Source organism: Olea europaea, unplaced genomic scaffold (genome assembly GCF_002742605.1).
Source record: "Olea europaea var. sylvestris unplaced genomic scaffold, O_europaea_v1 scaffold1443, whole genome shotgun sequence".
Lineage (NCBI taxonomy): Eukaryota > Viridiplantae > Streptophyta > Magnoliopsida > Lamiales > Oleaceae > Olea > Olea europaea.
The window spans coordinates 154,051-172,830 of NW_019231973.1; the positions used below are offsets into that span (position 1 = coordinate 154,051).

The following is an 18,780-nucleotide window of genomic DNA, read 5'->3' on the forward strand; positions in this document are numbered from 1 at the left end:
GGGAGTATAAAAGGAAGAAAAGACATAGAGCAAAAGACCTCGAATCAAACACTCTCAAACAGAGAATATGTAACTTTAAATCTCTTAGTTTAGATTTAAACACTTTTTTTTCAGTAATTCGTGTGCTTGCGCCCCTAGGAGGCATTCTGTTTTTATTTTCCAATTGTAAAGTCATCGTCAATAAAAACACCCATTTTTGAGACTTTGTCTCAAGAGGTTTGTCCCTTACACAATCGTCTGATCCCTTTTTAATTGTTAGCGACTAACTCGCACGAAACAATTTGGCATGCCGAGTGGGACAGTGGTGTTTGGTGTTGAAGATACAAAAGGTGAAATAATATGCCTCAAAGATCCGATAAGGAAGCAGCAAGTCAGGGAGGAGTCCAGTTTGTGATCGAGCGATATGAGGAGCAGCATAGCTCTCCACGAACAGATGGACAAAATCAGAGCAGTAACAGTCGTTACGAATCAATGGCAGAGTTGAGTCCTCGAACTATGCGTGCACTGTTTGGAGAACTCACGAGTCATACAATCATACCGAAATGTGTTTGGCTGAATTAGTCAAAAGAGACACGTATACTTGTCCTATAATGGCTAAGCCTAGACCATCGGGCAATGATGAGCCTATGAAAGATGAAAACGTAAAAGCTAGAACGTTCTCGTTCGATGTAACCAAAACTGACCTTATATTTGATAAATTATATAAGAATAAGCAGATAAAGCTGAGCGATAAGCATAAATTGCCAAACCCTGAACAAATTAAAGGTAAAAAATATTGTAAGTGGCATAATACATGGTCACATTTGACTAACAATTGCTTGGTTATTCGCCATGTATTATAGGATGCCATTGAATCAGGACGAATTACGTTCGATGATAAGAAGAAGATGGCAGTGGATAAAAATCATTTTCCACAGCCACTTGGAGTGAATATGGTGACGTCTGGTTTCAAAAACAAGTTGTCAAAATTCAAATTAGTTATAGATGATGGAGGAGAAGACCCTGGACCACATCCCAGTATCTTTGAGCGTATTAAAGGGAAGGAGCCAAAAAAGGATGAAGACGTCTTGTGTGCAAGATGTAAAAGATAAGTGAGTGAGAATACGGAGAAACCAAGGATATGGCAGCATCCCCATCGCCCTACTTTCTTCCCAAACGCTCAGCCTGGTAGAGGGCGAGGTACATCGTTTTACAAGGGACCGCCTTTTGAGAGGCAGTTCAGGCCAGTAAATAATGGGAGAACATTCAGGCCGCAACCTCGCCGACCAAATGTATAGCATTCGTTCCAGTATAATGCAGAAAAGGCAATACCCTTCAACGAGATGACTAGAACCCAACAAAAGCGTTTCCAACGAAATTATGGATGAATGATGAGGCAACAACAGGGAGTGCCACGTCCTAAGGCACCTAAACTACTCGAGGTAGCCAATCAAAATGTTCTCAAAGATAGTGAAGAGACTGGTACAGATGAATAAATGAAAAAGTTGCTAGAAACTTCTTCTGGGAGATCGAAGTTTGAGCGAGACAGAAGGGATGGAGAAGATCCAAATCAGTCCCTTACTATTCAGTTCGGTACGTTACCTCCTGTTGTGGCTAATAACTATTTACTAGCCAATGAGTTTAAGAATAAAGAGAAAGAAGAAGAAGAAAGAGAGGATAACGAAGGAGAAGCATGCGTGCTGGAATATGAAGAAGGCCGGACTTCTAGAGAGACCTACAATGGTGAGGAAGATGATGGTATGACAGACATTGAAGAGAAAATCGACCTAGAAGTAGAAAGAAGAAGGAAAGGAGTATCGTACAATACTTTGTTGAAGCAACTACATCGAGAGGGAGTTCATGAAGTAGATTTATTGGGAGAATCATCTGGGCGTTCTTTCGATTTTTACATGCTATACGGGACGCCCAAAAGGAAGAAGAGAGTGCCTCGCTCTGAAAAGTATGGATCACCTCCAAGAATAATGCCTCCTCCCACAGGTTGGGTAACGGACGAGGAAGCATCAGAAAACTATAAAAAGGAAATTCAAGAGACAGAGGCTTAGTGCGATATGCTACACGTTGACTTATCACAAAAGGATAACTCGACAGAGAACAAGCAGGAAGTAGAAATAGACGCTGTCGAGAAGGTTATTTTTAAACGGCCAGCCAAACTAAACACTTGAAGCCGTTGTACGTTAAAACTCTAGTTAACGGCATACCTGTGGCAAAAGTGCTTATCGATAATGGAGCAGCTATAAACACCATTCTATCTAGGATGATGAGGAAATTTACAAAGACAGAAGGGGATATGATTCCGACAGAAGTCATCCTTACAAGTTTCAATGGAAGAGCAACTGCAGCTAAGTGAGTTATGCCATTGAACATAACTATTGGTACAACTACAAGGACCACAGTCTTCTTTGTAATAGATGGTCCTACTAGTTACAATGTGTTACTAGGAAGAGATTGGATATACGGAAGTATCGCTCCATCAATGCCTGGTTTTTTAGAATGACAAGTGTGAAGTAGAGGTGGTGCAGGCTGATCATAGGCCTTTTGTCGCAGAAGCAAACTCGGTGGAAATGTTCATACACGAAGGAAACTATGGACCTATCAGGGTAGTCCAAGATGGGCAAGAAACTCAGATTGTCGCGCAGAGTGAAGAGCCATTTTCAGTAGACGCACTCACTGAAATGTTCAGTCAGATGAAGTCAAATATAGTGGCCCTAGAAGAGCCAGTAATTGGCAAAAGAATAATCAAGGAGTCCTGAATGAGTTCGAAGCAACAAAAGCAAATGGCCGATATTCAGACCTTCAAAGCCAAATTAATGGCTTTCGATAAAAAATGCAAGGACAAGATGAAAGAAGAGGCAGCCCTGAAAGCGTTGAAAGACAAATTAGCAGTATTCGAATTGGAACAAAGTATTGGCCGAGAAGTCAACAAGGTAGATTGTTTAGAAGAAGAAGTGCTTACAAGAGAGCTGGACAATGAAGTAATGCGGATCATCAAACCTGGATAGGCTCAAGCACAAGACCCTCTGATTAAAGTAAATATTGGCAATGAAGGAGAAGATCGTCCAACATTCATCAGCCAAATGCCTGATCAAGAGGGCGAACTAAAGTCTTTTCGCCGCTTTTAAAACTGAAAAATTAGGATGAATTCGTCTGGAAAGAAGAACATCAAAAGGCTTTTGAAAGCCTGAAGACATATTTATCAAGTCCACCAGTGTTGGTGTCACCAATCCAAGGACGGCCAATGAAAGTGTATGTATCGACTGAAAAAGAATCAATAGCTGAAATGGTCGCACAAGAAGACCAATTTGGTGAAGAGAGGGTGATTTACTACTTGAGTAGACGGTTAACAAAATGTGAATGTAATTACTTTGTTATCGAAAAATTATGTCTTGCATTGTATTTCACATGTACAAAATTAAGGGATTATTTACGGCCCGTAACCGTTTACTTGATTTCTAGATTAAATTTGATTAAGTATATGTTCTCTCACCCTATTTTACACCAAAGGGTAGGCCTTTGGACGTTAGCTTTATCAGAATTCGAAATACAATACATACCCCAAAAGACAGTCAAAACTCAGGCTTTGGCTAACTTTCTAGCCGATCATCCATGCCTTGACATGCTTGAAGAAATTGAATTAGAAATCAATTCGTTCGAGCTAAAACCTTGGGTGTTGTATTTCGATGGGTTAAAAACCTCTAATGGTGCAGGAGTAGAAATAGCATTGATAAATCCTTTAGGGATTTGCTACAAGTTCGCATTCACTTTGGATAGGATGTGCACCAACAATCAGGCCGAATATGAAGCCTTAATCGTGGGCCTAGAACTAATGATAGATATGGGGGTAAAAAATGTAAACATTAGAGGCGATTCTCAATTGGTAATTCACCAACTGATTGGTGATTTTAAATGCCAAAGTGATTCCATCATGAGTGAATATGAAATCGTCCAAGAGTTATTAGAAGAATTCGACCAAGTAGAACTTCAATGCGTTAATAGGATATACAATGACGTGGCAAATGAGTTGGCCCAGATTGCCTCAGGGTACTCAAAGATTTTAAATTGGAAGTCTACTTGTGAGTATGAAACAATATTGCCCGTGATCCAAAGAAGGGCGAGAAGGATTGAATTTCATTGCATACAAGATGGAGATGTAATGGATTGGAGGGCAGAGATTAAGGAGTTCCTTAAAGAACCTAATAAAAGAGATAGTAAAAAAATGAAGTTGCGTTTGCTAAACTATGCACTGATAGATGAAAAGTTGTTCAAGAAACGCTCTGATGAGATACTGCTAAAATGTGTAAGTTTGCAAGAAGTCAGGATGATCATGACTGAAGTGCACGAAGGGATATGTGGAGCTCATCAAGCTGGCCAAAGGATGAGATAGTTAATTATTAGGAGTGGATATTTTTGGCCAAAGATTGGAGAATTATGCGTTTAGTATGCAAAGAGTTGTTTAGCATGTCAAAAGCATGGTCCAATACAAAGGGCGCCAGTATGAGAGATGACACCTATTATTAAACCTTGGCCGTTCAAGGGTTGAGCGATAGACCTGATAGGGAAGATTTATCCCTCATCGTCCAAGCAACATACTTTTGTTATAATTATAACCGATTATTTCACTAAGTGGGTAGAGGCGGTACCTTTAAAGGAGATCACCCAGAAGAATGTCATAAAATTTATCCGTGATCACATCATTTATAGATTTGGAATTCCACAAACTTTGATGGTAGATCACGGGACATCTTTAAATGGGGATCAAGTGAATAAATTCTTGAGCGAGTTTGGAGTTAAATTAGTAAACTCCACACCATATTACGCTCAATTCAATGGGCAAGCAGAATCTTCTAATAAGATTCTAAAAAATATCATAAGGAAAATGATAGATGAAAATGACAGAAATTGGCACGAATATCTGAACAAGGCCTTATGGGCTTATAGGACGTCGCCTCGGTCAAGTACCAAAATTACTCCTTTCCAACTTACTTATGGACAGGAGGTCGTTTTGCCTATGGAAATCAACGTGCAATCGATCAGAGTGTGTTTGCAATATAAGTTAAGTGATGATGAGTATACCGAATCACTAGTTCAAAACTTATTAGAATTGGACGAATTAAAGTTAGACGTCCTAGATAGATTGCAAGTTCAAAAATGAAGAATGGCTAAATTTTATAATAAAAAAGTTATAGCCAAGTTGTTCAGTCTGGGCGAACTGGTTTGGAAAATAATACTCCCTTTGGATAGCAAAGATCCAAAGTATGGCAAATGGTCTCCCAATTAGGAATGACCATATAAAGTGAATAATGTATTACCTAATGGAGCCTATCATTTGGAAGATTTAGACGGCACCAAGCACATGAGGTTCATTAATGGCAAATATTTGAAAAAGTATGTTCCTTCCTTATGGTAACCAAATCGCATTGAATGACCGTAGAGTAAAAAGGGCCAGAGCGAAATACGTTCAAATAAATTCCTTTATTATCAAATGTTCATTACAAAGCTGCGAAATACAAGATGCTAAATGCTCTATAAACTACAATTAAGAGCAAACTAATCTCCCGATCAATCGCCGAGTAAGAGGGTGTACTGGCCTTGATCGCCATCCTGATCGCACTGCTGCAAGGGCAAGCAGGGAGGCCGAGAAGCACTCTCAGCAAGCAGAAAAGAAGATGAAGCGCCCTCACATCGCCTTCCTAAATGCATCGCTGCAACGACGGGCAAAGAGGCTGAGAGGTACTCTCAGCAAGCAAGGTGGCCTGCAAGCACCCCAAAAATTGCCTTCCATCATTGAACTCCTTGTAGGAACGGAGATGATGGGAAGAACTTTGCTGCTGGCCAAAGAATATTTCCTATATCTCCCATACCAAAGGTGACATCAAGAAAGATGGCAAAGTGGGCGAATTAGATGATCCATTTCCATGGAAAACGAAAGTTTTGGATTGATTGTCAAAAATGCCAAGTGATGGCAGCAAATTGGTTTGTTGAAGAAGAAAATGGAAATGAAGATGGAAAGTATGAAGTATACGTGTATTTATAGGGAGGTGAAGGTGAAAAGACAGAATATGATGTGCATTTATAGGGGGTGAAGGTGAAAAGACAGAATATGAGCAGCCATATTCGCGTCTAGTAAATGGGATTAAGTGGCCCAAAGTCGGGCAGAAATATCAAGAGAAAATGTGCAAAAATTTTAGCATAAAGCAGTTAAATGCCTGAGCGATTGACGATTAAAAGACGAATGTTAATAAATACACAAGAGGCTAAAATAGTTATTCATTAACAATGATGGCTGCTGTTATATCAGTACAAGGTTACAAAGGGAAAGTCAATACGAAATTACAAAAAGAAAAAGTTAAGGCATTATATGTCTTAATTACAATTCGTCCCATACCAAACGAATTATTTCCCTAAGTCTCCCCCAGTCCTCGCTCTGTCGAGAAGAAGTGATATTCAATTCAGCCACAACATCATCATCAACTTCCAACTTTTTGTACTGCTCGACCAAAGACTTAGTTCGCTCAATTCCTCGGGAGGCATTACGCTTTTTAGCAGCCATTCTCGTCTTGCAGTCGTCCATCTTGGCTTGAAGCTCCTTCATCTGAGCAGCCAAACTAGTCATCAAAGAGTCTTCAATCATGACTTCGGAAGAGATTTCTTTCAACTCATCCTTAGCTTTGTTGATCTCTAGAAGCAAAGACTCTTTTTCATACACGACGCGAAGATATTGAGTACTTTTGGCCTTCAGTTCAACATTCTTGGCCAGTAAGGAGAGGACCTCGGAATGGACAACTTTCAACGTCGCTTTAAAATCAGCAGAAAGATTGAGCGACGGAAGTGTCAGTGCTTACTCCAATTTCGCATTCAAATGCTCAAACTTATCCTTATGCTTGGTAGCACTAGCCTTACCGATGTCCATATCCATAAAGGACACATACTCAAATATCGACTGCTTAAGGAACTTCATATCTTCCTCTGAAGAAGCAGAATGACAACTTGTTGAAGCAGAGCGAGATGTCTTGACTTGCCCCCAGGAAGTGACAAGTCTTGAATGGAACACACAATTTTATCAGATCCTGCAAAGAAAATCGCCAATATTGAAGGTTTCCACTACACTAAACAAAGTGGAGGTAAAGGTGAAGCAAAGATTACCTCATCAACAATCTTGGAAGGTGGCATATCCCTAGCCAAATCTGCCACCTGTGGCTCCACCATTCGTGAAGACTTTCCCTTGTCTAAGCGAGAAGACCTTGCCGCAACGGGCAGACTCATGGGAGCATCTGCAGAACTCAAAAGGCAACAAATCAAAACCAATAGCACAAGCAAAGGTAAAGCATCAAAAAATGAATTACCTTCTGCTTCGACGTTTGGGGGGTCAACGCCTTGGGAAGAAGGTGGCTCGTCCATTGGTTGTGATGAAGATTTTGGGACTGAAGATTTCTCTTTAAGCATAGTCCCTTCATCAGCTGGTTTGGACAAAGCAGCCCCAGCAAAGGATGATGGAGCAGGAGCTGCCAACACCAAAGCCTTCAAGGGAGAGAGTGAACTTTTCTGAGAAGTCCAAATAAACTATCAGCACATAGAAAAGTTTCAAGTATGGAAAGGTATGCTTATGAGTAAACCAATTTAATTACCTTCCTCCTGACGATGAGAGGGGTATCATCATCATCATCAGCATCATCCTCCAAAATGGGAGACGCTGAGGCTGGCCGTTTGCGGCTTGGGGCACTTTTAGTTACAATGGGCTTGGCAGGAAGAGAAGTCGATGGACGGGCAGATTATTTAGCACGAGCAGAGGAAGAGGGACTCCTAATGGACACAGGAGTGACCAAGACAGGAGAGGTGGAAGAAATGTTTGGCTGGTCCAGTGAATGGAAAGCACGATTAGCATCAGTCGCAAACAATCTGCGCTTCACTGACGGCCAGAGTCGTTCAAAAAGGGGATGGATGGCACGGCTAGGATTGAAGGGGGCTAATGAAAAGCTGCTCGTCAAAAGAATATTGCGAACATTTATAGCCTCTGCCTCTGCCTTATTAATGGTGATGAAGCGGTCTATCAAATTCCTTGAATAGCAAGGGGCAACGGGCCAAGTTTGGCCAAAACCAAGTTGGCGAGCAAAAAATTGGGGAGCATATATTTCTACCCCAGCTTTGGCATTGGTCCCAGTCAAAATATCATGGAACAACTCCCTCCCGATCAAAAATTGAATCCAAACGAACAAGGAAGTGTTCGCACTATCCAGAGTGGATGGAGGTTGCACATAATCTGGAGTCAAAAAGGGACGAAAAGGAAAGAAGGAAGAGATTGAATCCAAAGTATAAAAGAATGAAAAAATGTCCCTTCTGGACATATTTACAGGAGTCAGGGGATCAATGGCTAGCCCATAGCAGCTAGCAGAAGGACTAGAAAAAGATGGAGCACCAAGCAATGGAAAATAGGCTCTCAACCACATTTGAGTGAACCAAAGAGGCCTACTGCCTTTGGAGATGCACCATTCTTCAATTGGGATTGAAGAGAACCCATGCTTCTATAGAGGGCAGCTAAAAAGAAAGAACACAAATTCAGAGACCTACCACTCGCCAATTCGTGTGCTATGGGTAAATAGCTCATGGAGGGCTTTATGCTTGGCACACACAAAATGTATTTACAAAGCCAAATCAGAAGAAAGGCCACTCGCTCAGTATGGGAAGGCTCAGCGCTCGAGTGGTTTTGAAGGGTTTGCAGGCTTGAATAAGACTCGGTGAGGCCTCTATCAAATTTTGGGGCGACACCAGAAATCAAAATACTAGGGAAAATGGTAGCGCCCAAAGGTGGCAGATTTACTAGGGCCCTAACATCCCTTAAGGTAATGGACATGAGACCAACAGGAAAAACAAAAGTATTATACTCAGAAGACCAAAAACTTAAAGCGATTGAAAAAAGTGTTGGGTCAAAAATAGGGGGTTGGAGAGAGATTTCTAACAAATTAGAAATCCTAGCATTATCAAAAATTGCCTTAGTAGGACCATGATCCACAAGGTGAGCATGCCATCTACGAAAAACGACATCAGATTTAGGCCAAGTGCGAATACCTCTTTCGCCCAGTGGCCCCAGTGGCAAAGAATTTAGAAACGGAGGGCCTTGAGTACAAGGGAACAGCTGATCAACTGCCGCTTGTTCGATGACCTCGACATTGTTGAATAAAAGACCTAGATAGAACTCATTGAGTTCGACATTGGCCGGTGCAAGGAAGTTCGGAGTTATATATAGCCGAGTAAGGAGTTTCTGAAAGTCTTCGAAGCTGAAGGAGTCACCTGGGATTGTGAAGCAGCCATTAGGAAGAAATAGAGTTTTTTAGAGTTACGTAGCAGAGAAACAAGGAGATGAACAGTAATATTGCGAGAGAGAAGCGCGAAAAAATGAGACGTTATTTAGTGGTGCAATGAAATGGCGTATTTGGGGGTTATAAGGATTTGCAAACGTCGCACCTTTTCAAACTATGGAAGAAAACAATGATTGAAATTCTTGGGAATTTCGAATATTGCTGGGAAACACAAAATGAATATGGCAAAAATTAATAATTGGTATTAATTCTGCCATATTGCGGGTAATTGTTGACACACAAAAAGTTCAGCCCAAGTCGAATAGCCCAAGAAATGAAGCCCAATTGGAAGATCCCCAAAATTAAATAGCACAAAGAACGACACAATCAGGCAATGCAGGATAAAGGCCCAAATAGGGAAGCCCATGAACGCGGTAATACCATCGCCCAAGGTTGCAAGTCGCCCAAGATTTGAGCAAATGAATTGCCATGCAGTCACCCAGAGCTGTGACCCTACTCTCGTCCAAACATTCGAGTCGCCCAGCATCTTAGCAAACATAAGATGTTATGGTTACTCAAAAGTGCAGTTAATGAAGCAATTATTGGGTAGTCTTATCACGTTCCACGATTCAAGGAATTTAATTGAAGACGGTTGAACGACAAAAAGTAATGACAGCAGTTAGAGAAGGCAGTTCCATGACAAGTTGGCCACTACGAGGAAAGTGGGCAGTTATAGAACGATCAAACAGTTTTTAAGCGGTTGATCACGAAGATATCATCCAGGGAGTATAAAAGGAAGAAAAGATATAGAGCAAAAGACCCTGAATCAAATACTCTCAAATAGAGAATATGTAACTTTAAATTTCTTAGTTTGGATTTAAATACTTCTTTTTCAGTAACTCGTGTGCTTGTGCTCCTTGGAGGCATTCTGTTTTTATTTTCCAATTATAAAGTCATCGCCAATAAAAACACCCATTTTTGGAACTTTGTCTCAAGAGGTTTGTCCCTTACACAATCGTCTGATCTCTTTTTAATTGTTAGCGACTAACCCGCGCGAAACACAGGGTACGACCAAAAAATGGTTGTTTTGTTCATAATAATCTGCAAAAAGATGTCATGCAGAGAAGAATAAGAACCATTACAGATTAAAAAATTACAGCAAATTGTGAGGCAACTCATACGATGAACAAAAATGTAATCGTATTACAAAAATAAATCTCGTTTCAATGTAAAATTCATTCCATATAATCTTTATTTCGTTTCTTAGTAGCCTGTGATGAGTTCTTTTGAACTTAAGAAATTTTCCATTTTCAGAGTAGTTCAGGAGTCACGAAATTCAATATCCAAGATACATACTGACTAAAATATGCAAGTTTGCCCATTCAGAGTAGGTGCTCAAAGCAGCAACAACCAATCCTGTCGTTTTGAGAGTTGATGCTACATCAGGGTACCCTTTGCAAGACTTACAGATCTTGAGAGAAGGATAAAGCCAACTCTCTACAGGAAGACACAAAGAAATTGGTATTGGATTCCAGAATTTCTTCACAATCCACATGCAGACCTTCTGGAATGCTCCCAGTGAACTCCATATTAATGGCAAGCAACTGTCCCAGCAATACCAGTTCCCCTGACTAGTGGCATGAAATTATACCTGCAAAATAGTATGACTTATTATAAAAGAAAATAATATATTAACCATATGGACTGATCATTGGCATGCACGGCAAATCATATATCACCAGTAATATGCAATCCTTAAAATTGCCCCCCTCACATTCTCAAGCACATCAAAATCTGCTGACCCATAATTTTCCCCAAAATAAGCATCACATAGTGCCTGCACATCCGTTGTTGAACCTCAATAAATATTAGTATAGAATCAGCAGAAAGTGATGAGCTTTTCTGCTCAACTTTTGGTCAAAAAGATAGAAGATCATTAATTTCCCACTCAATAACGAGTTGAATTAAAAGAAATTGTGAAATGTGCCGATGCAATAACCTAGAAGTCATTTCCACATGAAGACATAACTCCCATGCTTATGTCATTTCCACTTCAAAGTCCTCCCACCTAGAAGGTGTACAAGGAGTTCTAATTGCAAAGTCAAATCCATTTTCGTCCCTGTAAGGATGAAAAACACAAAAAAGCAGCCAATCAGCAAATGAGTCAACAAAAGCAATCAATTCAACATGGGTAAAACTTTGTATCTTACGATTTTAGCAGGGTGATTCTTGTTCTTTCAAGGTGCTTCAACAGGAAAACATGACCAAATGGGGTCAATATTAGAAATTCTACTTACCAATAACATACCATTACAAGATAAACTTAATAAAACAGCAAATGGAAATTTAATAAACGAAAAACAGGAAAACAAATAATATCCCTCAATTGCCGTACTGTTACACCAAGAAGCCAACCAGAAATCCTCACCAATAATTTTGTGAAGATCTGAAAAAGATTCTGCATTCATTATCTGCAAGATGTGTTTAAGTGATTGATTATAAATACTTAATTTTTATAATATGATAAATTAAAGTTCATCCTCCATTTTTCATACATGAGAATTCAGCTTTATCCCTGAAGAAAGAAACTGTTATATCTCCAAAACCTTTTGACTCTCCAATGGGTACAAGTCAATAGTTCCATTACTCACAAAAGATGTTGACAATGTGTATATTAGTAGCAAGTTCAATTTCTTGGAAGAAAACTGTCAACACCTTCATAAGTCAAATGGTTGCTTGGAAGAAAAGATTTTTAGGTTTGTAAGAATTGCAGAGAATATCAATTCCATGTCTATTGAAAACAACAGAAAAGAAGAGCAGGATTAACTTTCACTACTGAACATCAATATTACTCACTTCTTGCACTTTACCATCATCAGTCAAATAAACAACGTTATCCTTTTTGTCACGCCCATACTTATTCTCCTTAATTACAGCCTTGGCCACACGTAATGCTCTGCAATTCAACAAACAATGAGCAGTTCTTTAGAACACGTCCAAAAGTTTAAAAAAAAAATATTAATAATAATAATAATAAAAATAAAATGTTTCCCTTTTCTTTAATAGAGTAATAACGACAAAATTTTTTATTAAAAAGAATGATATGCTTTCACCTCTGAAAATTTGGAAATAGCAAACAACTTTGTCCTAAAGAAATTCTGATCTGTCATATAAGTTGTCATCGGCATTCAACAATCAGTTGACTTGCTGCATGGTTCAATTTTACCATTTGAATTCTCATGGTGGTTAACTGTTTCACTTGATTCAACAGTATTAACAGATTCAGATGCAGCAGAGGATGACTTAGTTGACTTCACAGCTTGGTTCTTTTGGGCAATAGAATCAATGCATTTTGCACTTTCCAAGAGCTCTTCCATCTCCAGTGGTTGTTTCAAATCTGCAGATTTGCGAACAGCACGTTCATAACCTTTCTCCCAACTGAAAGAGCTTCCTCTTTCCTCCCCAGAGCAGAAAATGCATGACCTGGATGGAAAATGAGTTATAGGAGGTCCTTTGAAAAAATCCCATCAAAAGAATTCATGACCAAGTAGAATGAGGAGAGAGAAAATTTTCAATGCAAGAATCATAGTAACTAGCACCAATTACATGAGCACTGTAGAAATGTTTAAGTAGAATTATCATGACAATACCTTCACGAGTTACAATGGCCACATGCAAGAACTTCCCGTCATATTATTTTTTTTTCCTTCTCTTTCCCAACATCATTTTCTCCATTTTTTTATAGTATCTCATGTTAGGTTCTCTTTACTCAGTCTCAAACAAGCAATTATAGAACTGCATACATTCAAGATTTAAGATCTCCTTAAACGTTATGATGCCTCCCAAATTTAGATTCTTTGAGACATATTTGTGATAATTAATTTTTTGATTGAACAATAATCTACTAACCCATCATATTTGTGAAGGAATAAGTGACACAATTATGCAACAGACTATTTGATTAACCGGTATGCCCAGTCTGAATTTAAACTACTTGTACGGCGCATCCAGTTACATGGGGGAATATTCTTATGTCAAGCAAATCAAAGTTCTTATACAAAAACTACAGACATGAGAAACATGATTTCCAGACATGATTGAAATTTGTAACATCATCCTATAAAACATTCTTACCCACAGTCTAGCAAGCATGGATCATCTCTAGAGGGACTGTCTGAATGTTGTGTTCAACATGCTTGAGAAGACAGATTACATAACATAAGAGAAGCCACATGTGAAATGCCATAAAAAATAGAGTAATACTATAATAAGATAAAGTGGGAATATATAGCTTGGTGATGTTTTTAAAAGTTAAAAAATGCCATAACGTTGTTGTTTATCCTCTTCTTTTCTTTTTTTCATTTGTTTACAATATTTTAAAGCGTATATTTAATTCAAATTAGTGCTCTTGTTACCAGCAAAATTAGATCTTTCAATATCAATCTAACAAACTACTACTTTTTCTGCAAGCAGCATTGACCCTACAAACTTGAATGTCTGCCAAGTACAGCCAACAGAAGTTTAGACAACGATAACAATGTAATTGGTGCCATGAAGTTGAAGATTTGAGATCATATTTAGAGAATTAGTAACTAAAATGCTCAAATTAGCTTCAATTCAATTGTAAATCCAATGCCTAAATTAATGGCACCAAGTGGAATAAGAACTCAAGAGGAAACAGTTTGGATTTCTACTAGAACTCTTAGAAACTAAATTCTATAACCCAAGAAGTATAAAGAATGACCAACATTATCTGTAGTAACAAAGACTAAAACAATTCTTACATATTGAAAAAACAGCTTTATTCAATAAATTAAGGCCTGAAACCCGTGCAAACAAAATACAGTCTATTTATTAAAAATTGCACTTATTCGAAAATTACTTTTCAAAATTTAGGCTTGGAGGAGAGTAGGGTCAAGTTGCAATGCCTTTGTCGCAGTCCTTGATCACATGCTTGTGCAACTCCAGTTGACTATAGCAAAAGAACAATGCTATCTAGCAGATAGCACCTCAGGTGACCACTTTATTGGTTCAATTAAATGAGTCACTTGACTTTGCATATAAATGAATCTATCATTTATCATTTAATGTCGTTTAATTGCCATCTAGGCTGGTGTTCACTAGTAGCCAAATGCTCTACTACTGAAATTTCCACAGTTCATTCAATATCTTAATAAATCGGTCGGTCAGTCTATTTAACAACTGAAAATTAAAAATTTACCAGAGGTCTTGATTGATGCAGGACTGGGAAAGAAAAGAATCGGGAACGCGGATTGCCTTTTACCAGTCCTTTGAGCTGTAGAGTTTCGCGCTTCGCCAGGGCTGACGCCATTGGAGAACCTTGTATGAATGACCAAGTGAACAGAGGTGATAAAAAAGTTAACGGATCGGAGGATTTGGATTAAGTCCTAAATCCTTGCTTGTTTATTGGGTAACGAGACCTGTAAGAGGTGAAATATGCGAGAGAAATTAGACTTTCATTTTCTGTTTGACGTCATTCGTTTCTTTTACTGTGTTTTCTATTTCCTTTATCGGAGTGGATCCAGACTAATTAGCTTGGAAAAATTCATTAGCTTGGAAGAATCTAATATGGGCAAGATTAGGCGATTAATTAGCTTGGAAAAATTCATAATTCAGCTATTACCTATAGGTCAATTTAATTATCAGCTTTTAAATTTCAAAATTCAAAACTCAAATGATAAATAAACAAATAAATAATTTTATTAATTAAATATATTAATGTCACAATTATACAATTAATAGTCACATGTGTCCTTATAGGTCTCAAACTATTTATTGGTCACATATTATTAAATTGTTAGTCACAAATTATTTTACGATCACACATCAAAAAATTTATAGGTCACAGTTGATTCATTAGTCACAAATCAAAAAATTTATAGTTCATAGTTTATCTGTCACAAATTATAAAATTAATTGATCACAAATTATTTTTTAAGTCATAAATTATCGAATTATTAGGTCGCAAATTAACCAAAAGCTTGATCACAAACACCCCCACACCAATATTTAGTCACAAATACTACTGCCTCCAGCCACCAACACCACAGTTGTAAGAATCATCACTGTCGCCAAAACCATAATTGGCACCATCACCACCACCACCATCCTAATCATCTCAAACAAAACAAACTATTTTGACCAAAAACCACAATCTTCACCATCGTCGAGATAGCAACGACAACGACAACCATCACAAAATAGATCCAAAATGGAAGCGACGACCACCATTAAACAGATCCAAAATGGAAGCAACAACTACCATCTCACCCATCACCAGCACCTCACCACCACAGCCAACATCACAACCACCAAAACACTACCAACAAATGAAATCCAAAATCGCTAGCACCCCACAATCGCCATCACCACAACCAACTCGTTATCACACAATGCCAACACCAGAATTAGATCATCGATCGACGAGGATAAAAGCCAACAAATCAGATCTGTCAACACCACAACGCAAACAAATCAGATGCTAATCGCTAGCACTAGAATACTGTCAATGAGGATGAAAGCTGCACGGGAGGAAAACGTCATCGAGCACGTCAAGTTGAATGTTTTCGAAAATCGTCGGGGTAAAGGCCACGTGGAGAGGGAACCGCTATCGTGCGACAGTATGGTGGGGTGAAGAGAGATGTCACTATGGATCAAGTGGGGCTCACGATGTGCAGCTACAGCAACATCATCGCTCACAACTTCCGGCAACTTGGTGGGATGAGGAGAGAATTTGTTGCGGATTGGTAGGGCTCGTAGGACGTAGTAACAACGGCATCTCAAATCACGACTCTCTGCAGTCGGGACATTGTCGCTTGCTATCGCTGTTGCGGTGGTCCAACGATATTTCTTGTTGGCCGGGATAGAGAGGGGGGAGAGAAGTAGGGGATAGGGAGAGAGAAGAAAATAGTAGGATGATTAGGGTTTGTTGGGGATATGGTGGATTAATTTTATAATACCTGATTCTTGATTAAAAAACCTCAGCACCTGATTTTTGCACCGTGGACTTGAAATGCATGGAGCCATGTAATTTTTTTTAGGGTAATTAGCACAAAACGTCTCTACCTTTCAATGTTTTTTGTGAAAAACGTCCCTACCTTTTGTTTTTTGGCGGATTACACCCTCACCTTTACCTTTTTTTTGTGCAAAACGTCCTTCTGTTAACCTTTCAATATTATTGTGAAAAACATCCCTACCTTTCATTTTGTGGCATAATTAGCACAAAAGTTCCCTACCTTTCAATGTTATTGTGCAAAACGTCCCTACCTTTCATTTTTTAGCATTTTCACCTCTACCTTTCACCTTTCATTGCGAAAAAGGTCCTTCTCATCCATTTTTTTTAATAAAATGACGATTTTACCCTCCTATTCAAATAAAACAAAAAGAAAAGAAAAGAAAAATAATTAATTAATTGTAATCATAGTCCTAAATCTTTCAAAACATTACAGATAAATTCTAAACTTTCCACCACCGCCACTTTCATAACCCCACCAAGCCACCGCCTATAGATCCATATAGCACTACCTTTCGACCACAACATCTATCGGACTCCACCACCACCAGCCTCACCTCACTCTTCCCAATATCCTCCTCCATAGTATTGGTCACCAATCTGTCCAAAACAACCATATTTACGGTGCCAGAGTCTGGTGGGAATGGTGACAGAAATGTGATATTATGTTGATTTATAGTTGACAGTTTGATAGGTTGTGAAAGTGGTGGTGGTTGGGAATTTATGATTTCTTTGTAATTTTTTAAAAATATGGTTGCAGTTGGTGAATTTATCTTTTCTTTTTGTTTTATTTGAATAGGAGGGTAAAATCGTCATTTTATTGAAAAAATGGATGAGAAGGACCTTTTTCGCAATGAAAGGTGAAAAGTAGGGGTGAAAATGCAAAAAAATTAAAGGTATGGACGTTTTGCACAATAACATTGAAATGTAGGGACCTTTTGTGCTAATTATGTCAAAAAATGAAAGGTAAGGACGTTTTGCACAATAATATTGAAAGGTAGGAATCTTTTGTGCTGATTACCTTTTGATTTAACGGAACATTTTAACGGGGAGTTGACAGAAGGACGTTTTGCGTAAAAAAAAGGTAAAGGTGAGGGTGTAATCCACCAAAAAACGAAAGGTAAGGACGTTTTCCACAAAAACATCGAAAGGTAGGAATATTTTGTGCTAATTACCCTTTTTTTTAATTAACTTGCGGTCAAACTTCAACACCATTCACGTGGGGTCTTTAATGGGTTGAGGCTCAGATCCAAGTAATTGAACATAGTCCGATCCAGATCTGTTTCTACAATTTCTCTCCCAATTCCTTCTTCTCAGTTCAATTCGATTTTTAAGGTGAATCCTTTCAATTATCCAAATCTGTCGACTTTCTTTCTTTGAGTAAAACACCTCATTGTCCAAAGGAAAATTATGCCGCTCAAGTTTAGTCCTCTTTTCAAAAATATAGTTTTATCACTTGATTGGACTATGGGTTTTACAAGGTGACTTGTATAAACGATAGAATAACTCGTCTTTCTCAAATAATATTATAATAAACAAACATACTACATGTACTGATGTGATCTTGAGTCAACCAAGGTCAATCTCGAGTGCGAAGGTCATGGAGAAGGCTCAAAGGGCTCGATCGAGGAACATTCAGGTTAAAGACAATGCACAAAGCCATACAAATGTGTGTTCGAGGAACGAAGTTCAAAAGAGTAAAGTTGGCAAGCCAAGGGTCCAGTTCCGTGTTGGGGACCAGAGCCGAATAATCTTGGAACCGATTGAATTGAAGGGCCACAATTGGAGTCAACCGACTACTATGCGACTGCATAGTAGTCCCAGCCTTGCGGTCGCATACATGGAGGCAGGGAAATTAGCCAGGTGAACTGCTTCATTTATGTGGTCGCATCCAATTGCGCTATGCGATCGCATAGCACATTTTCGAACCAGAAGTTTCCTTTTTTTCGCGAAACTTTTAATTTAGCTATAATTCTTATTTTTGGTAAGTCTATTATGTTTGGACTCTTGAAATTTCATTTTTTTCATTAATTTAGGGTTTAGGTGTAAATTGCAAATTTTCCATTCATTGTACTAGACTTTGATATTTTGAGAATTAATTCAGAGAGGCAAATTGCTTCCAATCCTTGTTCTTGCTAAACAAATCGAACTTATCAAGATTTCACGGTATTTTGGCGTTCAAAAAACTCGGGTAAGACTCAATTAATCTTGTAATCAAAAGGTCCTTCGTGTCTTTGTTACCTTTGTTTTCTAGCTTTCTTGGTTCAATTATTAATTGGGTTAAGTCCAAAATCCGGATTAAATTCAAAAATTTCGTGATGAAAAGGTTAATAGTTTGATACACTATTGATTGTTTGGTCCGCAGATTTGTGAATCGCATCCAAAACTTTGTTTTCTAGCTTTCTTGGGATTTTTGTCATTCTTCTATGGATTCGTTAGTGTTAGTTGCTACCGGAT

At 38.6% G+C, this 18,780-nt stretch overlaps 1 long non-coding RNA gene across 6 annotated transcripts; it reads right to left on the reverse strand.

Moving 5' to 3' along the window:
- Nucleotides 1-10,351: 10,351 nt before the first annotated feature.
- LOC111376078 lies at nucleotides 10,352-14,840 on the reverse strand. 6 transcript variants are annotated; one of them, XR_002699405.1, is made up of 6 exons: nucleotides 14,512-14,837; nucleotides 12,404-12,773; nucleotides 12,147-12,246; nucleotides 11,501-11,761; nucleotides 10,647-11,409; nucleotides 10,352-10,391 (listed from the first exon to the last, which is right to left on the reverse strand). It is a non-coding gene; the product is annotated as an uncharacterized LOC111376078 (long non-coding RNA). The 6 variants fall into 6 exon arrangements; XR_002699406.1 differs by lacking the exon at nucleotides 10,352-10,391 and adding an exon at nucleotides 13,425-13,485 and having other exon boundaries at nucleotides 10,414-11,409; nucleotides 14,512-14,840; XR_002699407.1 differs by lacking the exon at nucleotides 10,352-10,391 and having other exon boundaries at nucleotides 10,414-11,127; nucleotides 11,290-11,409.
- Between the last annotated feature and the right edge of the window lie 3,940 nt (nucleotides 14,841-18,780).